Below are 8,097 nucleotides of genomic sequence, written 5' to 3'. Positions count from 1 at the left end.
TTCAGCAAGGTTGCAGGATATAAGATCAATCTACAAAAGTTAACTGTATTTTTATAAACTAACAATGAACATCTGAAAATGAAATTTAAAAGCAATTCTATTTACAGTAGTATCAAGAAGAATAAAATATTTAGGAATAAACTTAAACAAAGTGTTAGAGATATACTCTGAAAACTACAAAGCATTGTTGAAAGAAATTAAGGAAGACCAAAATAAATGGGCAGGGACTTCCCTGGTGTCCAATAGTTAAGAGTCTGCACTCCCAATGCAAGGGGCCGGGGTTGGATCCCTGGTCAGGGAACTAGATCCTGCATGCATGCCACAACTAAGAAGTCTGCATACTGCAACTAAGAAGTCCGCATGCCACAACTAAAAAAGATCCTACATGCCACAACTAAGATCTGTTGCAGCCAAAATAAATAAATAAATAAAATGAATTTTTAAAAATGGGCAAACATCCCATGTTCATGGATGGGAAGATTTAATATTGTTAAGATGGCAGAACTCCTCAAATTGACCTATAGATCCAGTACAATCCCTATCAAAATGCCAACCTTTTTTTTTAGAGAAATGGAGATGCTGATACTAATAGTCATATGGAATTGCAAGTGACCCCCCAATAGCCAAAACAATCTTGAAAAGAAAAACAAAGTTGGAGGACCCACATTTCCTGATTTCAAAACCTACTGCAAAGCTACAGTAATCAAAACAGTGTGGTACTGGCATACTGGTAGACATGAAGATCAATGGAATAGAATTGAGAGTCCTGAAATAAACCCATACATCTATGGCAACTGATTTTCAATAAGCATGCCCAAAGTATTCAGTGGGGAAAGAATAGTCTCTTCAACAAATGGTGTTGAGAGAAATGGATATCCACATGCAAAAGAATGAAATTGTACCCTTACTTCACACCATATACAAAAATTAACTCAGAATGTATCAAAGACATAAATATAAGAGCTAAAACCATAATACTCAGAAGAAAATTAGGAGTAAATTTTCATTACCTTGGATTAAGTAAGAGTTCCTTAAATATGACAGTAAAAGCACAAGTGGGCTTCTCTGGTGGCGCAGTGGTTGAGAGTCCGCCTGCCGATGCAGGGGACGCGGGTTCGTGCCCCGGTCCGGGAGGATCCCACATGCCACGGAGCGGCTGGGCCTGTGAGCCATGGCCGCTGGGCCTGTGTGTCCAGAGCCTGTGCTCTGCAGCGGGAGAGGCCACAACAGTGAGAGGCCCGCGTACAGCAAAAAAAAAAAAAAAAAGCACAAGCAACAAAAGAAAAAAATTGACAAATTAGACTTCATTAAAATTTATAACTTTTGTGCTTCAAAGGATACCACCAAGAAACTAAAAAGGCAACACAAAAATTGGAGAAAACATCTCCAAATCATGAATCTGACAAGGGACTTGTATCCAGGATAAAGGAAGAATTCTTACAACCTAATAAAAAAAAGACAAATAGCCCAATTAAAAATTGGGCAAAAGACTTAAATAGATGTTTCTCCAAAGAAGATATAAAAGTGGCCAATAAGCACATGAAAAGATGCTCAACATCATTAATCATAAGGAAAATGTAATCAAACCACAATGAGGGGCTTCCCTGGTGGCGCAGTGGTTGAGAATCTGCCTGCCAATGCAGGGGACACGGGTTCGAGTCCTGGTCTGGGGAGATCCCACATGCCGCAGAGCAACTAGGCCCGTGTGCCACAACTACTGAGCCTGCGCATCTGGAGCCTGTGCTCCGCAACAAGAGAGGCCACAGCAGTGGGAGGCCCACATAACGCAAAAAAAAAAAAAAGATGGACAATAACAAGTATTGGAGAGAACGTGGAGAAGTTGCATATATTGCAGATATGCAGCTGCTATGAAAAAACAGTTTAGCATTTTCTCAAAAAGCTAAAGTAGATTTACCATATGGTCCAGGAATCTCATTGCTAAGCATATAACCAAGAGAACTGAAAATTTATGAATATATATATATATATATATATATATATATACACACACAAATGTTCATAGCAACATTATTCATAAAGCCCCTCCCCCCAAAAAAACCCCAACCCAAAGAAACAAACAACTGAAGAATGGATAAACAAACATGGCATATCCATACAATGGAATATTATTTGGCCATGAAAAGGAATAAAGTTCTGATACATGCTATAACATGGATGACCTTGAAAACATTATGCTAAGTGAAAGAAGGCAAATACAAAAGGCTACCTATTGTATGATTCCATTTATATGAAATGTCCAGAAGAGGCAAATTCATAGAAATAGACAGTAGATTGGTGCCTGCCAGGGGCAGGAGGGAGGAGGAAATGGCAAGTGACAGCTAATGGGTATGGGATTTCTTTTCAGAGAGATGAAAACATTCTGGAATTAGACAGTGGCAATTGACACACAACTGTATGAATATGCTAAAAACCGCTGAATTGTACACTTTAAAATGGTGAACTTTATGACATCTGAATTAGAGCTCAATAAAGGTGTTACGAAAAAGAGTTTATGAGCAAATAGAGCCCCTGTGTAGAGTGTCAGTTTCTTCTAAGAGAGCAGCAGGTCAGGGGTACTTTCCTAGGTATACAGGAGTGGGACACAGCATAAAGGTTAAAACCCAGACTTTGAATCCTGATTGTTGTGAGTTTGAATCCTGCTTCCACCTCTTCTGAACTGTGAAATGTTAGGAAATTGACTGTGAGCCTCTCATCTGTAAAATGAAAATAATCTCTACTTTGTAGGGTTCTTATAAGGATTAACTTCATGGTAGCTTAGAGTATTCAATAAATGATAGTTATGTTTATTATTATTTTCTCTTGGACACAGAGGAAGGAGGTCTCTGGAAGGAAACTCTGGCCTTGGATGAAAAATGGGAAGAGGCCCAGTTTCAATAAGAAGACAAACAGACTTCGGGTTAGCTTAAGCTAAAGGTATATGAAGGGCCCTCTCCAGGCATGGGGAGTGGTCAGTGTGGGTCCAGGGAGGATGATTGAAGAGAGAAAGAGTACAGATACTCAGCCTCCCACTACTACTGCCAGGTCTCTGGGTTAGAACTAGGAGACAAATTGGATTAGTTATTATTATCACATTCTGTTGCCACAACTTTTCTCCCTTATTATTGGGAAGTGGCTGGGAGCTGCTCTGCATTCTCAAATTAGATGTGAGCACCAAAATCAGCCCAGGTTCCCCTTGGCTTAGCTGGTCATTCTGCATTCAAATAAACAGCAGCAGCTGATGATTAGGACCAGCATTTCAGAGGGGCTGAATGTTTTCTTCTCATTAATATTTGATTCTTGTGGAATAACAGATGGTTTTTATTTCATTCTTTGCACGCTTTATACACTTTTCAAATTTCCTACAGGGATGAGGTATCTGATTAAAGTGCTATTAGGACAATCATAATAAGCATGATTCATGCCTGCACTGCCATTTGTCTAGACTTTTCTTTCTCGTATCTCACATGGCTCCATCAAGACAAATATTTGTGAGCTGTATCAGTCAGGGTTCAATTGGAGGAAAACAGAAACTATGTCAGCTAATTTTAGCAGAAAATGAATCAGAGGTTTACAAAGTCATTGGAAGGGCTAGAGGGGTGGGTTCCGGGTAGGACCTCCAGCAATGTTCCAGAACACCACCACCAGACAGCAACATGCTGGAATCCTGCTGCTAAAAAGTGCACAGCTTCTCTTAATCTTGCTTGTTCCAGCAGCAGCTAAATCCACAGAAAGATCTGGGAAATGTACTTTTCAGTTTTCCAGCCTATGAGGTAGAGGAAGAGACCCTTGGAGGAGGTTGGGATGAATGTGAATGGGGTCAATCATCAGGACAATCAAGATTTTAATATTTAATAAAATTTAAATAAATTTAACATTTAATACATTAAAGTACATTTAAATTTGCTCAATACTTACTTGAGGTAAACAACTGATGGTCCTTTTTTTGTGTGTCTGTGTAAAATTTGTATCTGCAGTGTGAAATGACTTTTTCCCATCTGTGAAGTCTATAAATTTACCCCTGAAGCCCTATCTGTGACACAAGCCCTTGAAATGTGGAGAAGTGGTTTCCTTTGAGAAGTGCTCATATCTGACTCTGAGTGCTTTGCATTTGGCTGACACTGACGTGAATAATTGCTTTCTCTACAGGAAGTGAGAAACTCTTGTGTGTTATGGGAAGCAAGAGCTTCCTTATATTCTCTTGAGAATAATGAGCACTTCCTGGAGGAAACAATATAACTTGATAAGTTGAATATTTTTTTTCAATTAAAGAACCAGCTACTCAAGAATAAACTCAAAGTCCAAGAAGCATCTGAGAAGATGCTTAGCTTCACTAATAATCGAATAATTCAAACAAGAGTGAGTGACTCATGGATTGACAGCAATGAACAGGCTCAGTGGTGGTGTAAGTGGGAAGAAGCAGCCACATTCACAAACCACAGCTGGAGGTGTGAAGAGGTGCAAAGTTTTGAAAGGGAATTCGGTAGAGTCTACTAAAGATTTAAACGTGTCTCCCTTTTAACCCAGCCATTCTATTTCTAAGAATATACCTTTCAGAAATGTTCTCACATAACACAAAAATATATTTAAAGAGAGATTCTCCGAAGCACTGGGTTACAATCACAAAAGCTTGGGAAAAATCCAAATGACTAGCAATGGGGTTTGGATAAATAAATACAAGGAAATACTATGCAGCTAATGTAAAGAAAAGCAGATCTGTAAGTAGTGACATGGAATGGACATGTGGACCCCAGGTGCAGGGCTGGGGGTCTCTTGGTCATTTGCCAAATGTTGATGCTATCCTTGTCTACAAATGTTTGGAATTGGTAAAACCGTGATTCAGAGAACATGGCACAGCGAGGCTTAGGTTTTGTTATATAATTTATATAAACTGTATCAAGGAATTAAACTAAAAGCATGGGATATTCTCTAGTCTTCATGTCTTCCACTAAGTCAGGAGAATTTTACTTATCTCTCAGTGCCTCAAGTGAAAAAGGAAAAGTTGAACTTGGATGTCCTAATTGTCAACCACCTTGGGTTTAAAAGAGGGAGGGAGGTAGTGACCTAGCTGTGGACAAGCTAATTCGGGCCCACCCCCTTGTTCCCCTCCCCTCCCCCATGCTTGCCTAAGTTGAGTTGGGAGTGGGGGCTGGGAGTTCCACTCCAACTTTTGAAAATTTCAAGGAGAAAAGTTAATCTGCAGAAGGCTGAGGAGCCAGTGTGTGTAAAATGAAAATTTCTTCATGTCACCTTGCGTGGGAAATACAGGGACACTGCTGAACACCCCTCCTGAGTATTGACTGTTTCTTGGAGTTCTGAACCCTTTCACACCCTGAGTTAAAAAAAGAAACTATCTGGGGCTTGGAAGGGAGAAGGGGGTCTTCCCTGCTCTTTGGCCAAAAACTCCCTTAAGACAATGTTTATTGTGAAACCACCACCACAAGAATATCTAGGGTAATAAAAAAGCAAGTTGTGGAACAACAACTTGTGAATGCGCCCATCTGTGAAGATGATGATGATAATAATAAATGAGACTATGCTATTTTCTATTAAAAGTATCCCAGAAGAGCATATTCAAAACAGCGACTCTCTCCCACATGTCGGGGTGTTATGGGGTCCCTGGTGTTTTAAGTCTCATACACAGATATGCATTATTATAGCAGTGCAACAGCTCTGCTCTCAGCAAAGTTCGCCCAACAGGCTTGCCTGCCTGTCAATAAGGCTCTTGCTTTGATAAGACTTCCAAAGTCTGTCCTGGATAGCACATTTTCTGGTTCCCTGTTGGAAGTAGAGTGATCTTATCAATTGAGAGCACAGTCACCTGCTAATGCGAAGGTCCACCTATTCCTTGAAACACAGCTCCTTCTGGGTGGGATCCTAGTGCCTGAAATCCCACCACCTGATAAGGTTCCCCAGGGAATTTCAGGACAGTCAGGAGAGACTGACCCTCAAGTCTCACCTTGTGGGCAACCTCCGCAGGTGGAAACCTGGTCCTACCCCGTACTTAAGTGGAAGGTCAGCGCTGACTAAGAATGAAAGTCACTAAGGGCAGAAAAAAGCTGTGAGTAACACTCTAGGGATCAAATTTGGCTTTAGTTTCCTCAATACTGGTTTCACATTTTTTATTTCAAGATGAATTATTTTCTCTTTTATTTCATTTTATTGGCTTATTTTTTAGAGCCCATAAAGGGAACACTTTGAAAGTAGCAGGATGGCACTGTCATCTGTCACGCACCCCTTCTGCTGGACAGGCAATTAAAGTGAGTGCCCCTAAGTGCTTCCTCCAGCAGGAAGAGGACTATCCCAGTGGGTTCCTGACTCAAAAGAGATGGGCAGCTGAATTGTGAACCTGGATCAGAGTTAGCTGGGTAGGGGTGCCGGCACCTGAAGACCCTGGAGACTGCTGAATGGCCGTCTGTGAAAGAGTGTATATTAGTTCCCTGTAGCTACTGTAACAAATTGCCACAAATTTGGGGGCTTAAAATAACCAATTTATTCTTTCACAGGAGACCAGAGGTCCAAAATCAAGGTTTCAACAGGGTTGGCTCCCTCTGGAGGCTCTGAGAGAAAATCCATTCCATGCCTTTCTCCTAGATTCTTATGGTAATCCTTGGCATCTGTTGGTTTGTAGATGCTTCACACCAATCTCTGCCTCCATCTTTACGTGGCCATCTTCCCTCTGTGTATCTAAAATAGCCTTCTGCTTTTCTCTTGTAAGAACATCTGTCATTGGATTTAGGGCCCACTCTAAATCCAGGATGTCTCATCTTGAGGTCCTTAACTTAATTACATCCACAAACACTTTTCCCCATAGGGTCACATTCACAGATTCCAGGGGTTAGGACTTGGACATATCCTTTTGGGGGTCATTGCTCAACCCACTAAAGAGACGGATCCACTGGGACTGAGGACAGTTGCTGCTCTCATTGCCCTTCGAGCTACTACAATTATTCATGGCATGTTGCAAATCTCTCTTTGCCTAATAATTTGCATAACCTCCTATCTGTAAAAGAGGTCCCAGCTCCTGGGGACTAAACTGCATTGTTTCAGTCTAGACCTGGCAGGAAGATGGGTGTAATGAAGCCCATTTGCAAAGGAAACTGGGATGCTGAATGGAAGGAGAAATAGACAGGCATCTGGGGTCAGGCGGCCAGCTCCTGAGGAACAGGGCCTTCTTGAAACTCCTCTCTTCCCCTCTGCTTATTGTCACTCCCAGGCCTTGTCCTCCCCATGAACCCTCCCAGATGAGAAGATTTGATTTGGGTTTGTTCAGTGGCCAGAAAGCCAGAGCCACTGCTTGGCATTCTCTTTGGGAGGGAGGTCGTGACAGACAGGGCCCAGCTCACAGCCAGAGTTTCTCCAGGGTGACATGTTTGAGACCACATGTGGACAGGAAGGAAGCTTCCTGTGAGACATAGCAAACTGGAAGCTGTCACTGGGGGAGATACTCCAGGAATCCTCCCTTCAAACCCACTTTGCTAAAGGGGCAAGCCATTTCTATAATTTGCCCGGTGGGGACCAGCCAGGGAAATACTGTTAACTAATTTTCAGTAACAGGGGACTTCCCTGGTGGTGCAGTGGTTAGGAATCCACCTGCCAATGCAGGGGACACTCGTTTGATCCCTGGTCCTGGAAGATCCCACATGTCGCGGAGCACCTAAGCCCGTGCACCACAACTACTGAGCCTGCGCTCTAGAACCTGTGAGCCACAACTACTGAGCCCATGTGCCACAACTACTAAAGTCTGCACACCTAGAGCCCGTGCTCCGCAACAAGAGAAGCCACAGCAATGAGAAACCCACACACTGCAACAAAGAGTAGCCCCCGCTCGCTGCAACTAGAGAAAGCCCGTGCACAGTGAAGAAGACCCAACACAGCCAAAAATAAATTAATTAATTAAAAATATGTCAATAACAGGATACATAAATAATACACATTTACTATAGAAAAGTGGCAAAGAATAAAAAAAAATAAAACCATCTATAATTCCAAAGGAAAGTTATCTAAAATATTTAGGTGGTTGTATTTCCATTAAAAAAAAAACACATGGGCTTCCCTGGTGGCGCAGTGGTTGAGAGCCCGCCTGCCAATGCAGGGGAC

This window comes from Lipotes vexillifer, unplaced genomic scaffold (genome assembly GCF_000442215.2).
Source record: "Lipotes vexillifer unplaced genomic scaffold, Lipotes_vexillifer_v1.1 scaffold528, whole genome shotgun sequence".
NCBI classification, from domain to species: domain Eukaryota; kingdom Metazoa; phylum Chordata; class Mammalia; order Artiodactyla; family Lipotidae; genus Lipotes; species Lipotes vexillifer.
The sequence above is the reverse complement of the archived record's forward strand: the minus strand, read 5'-3'. Positions refer to the sequence as shown.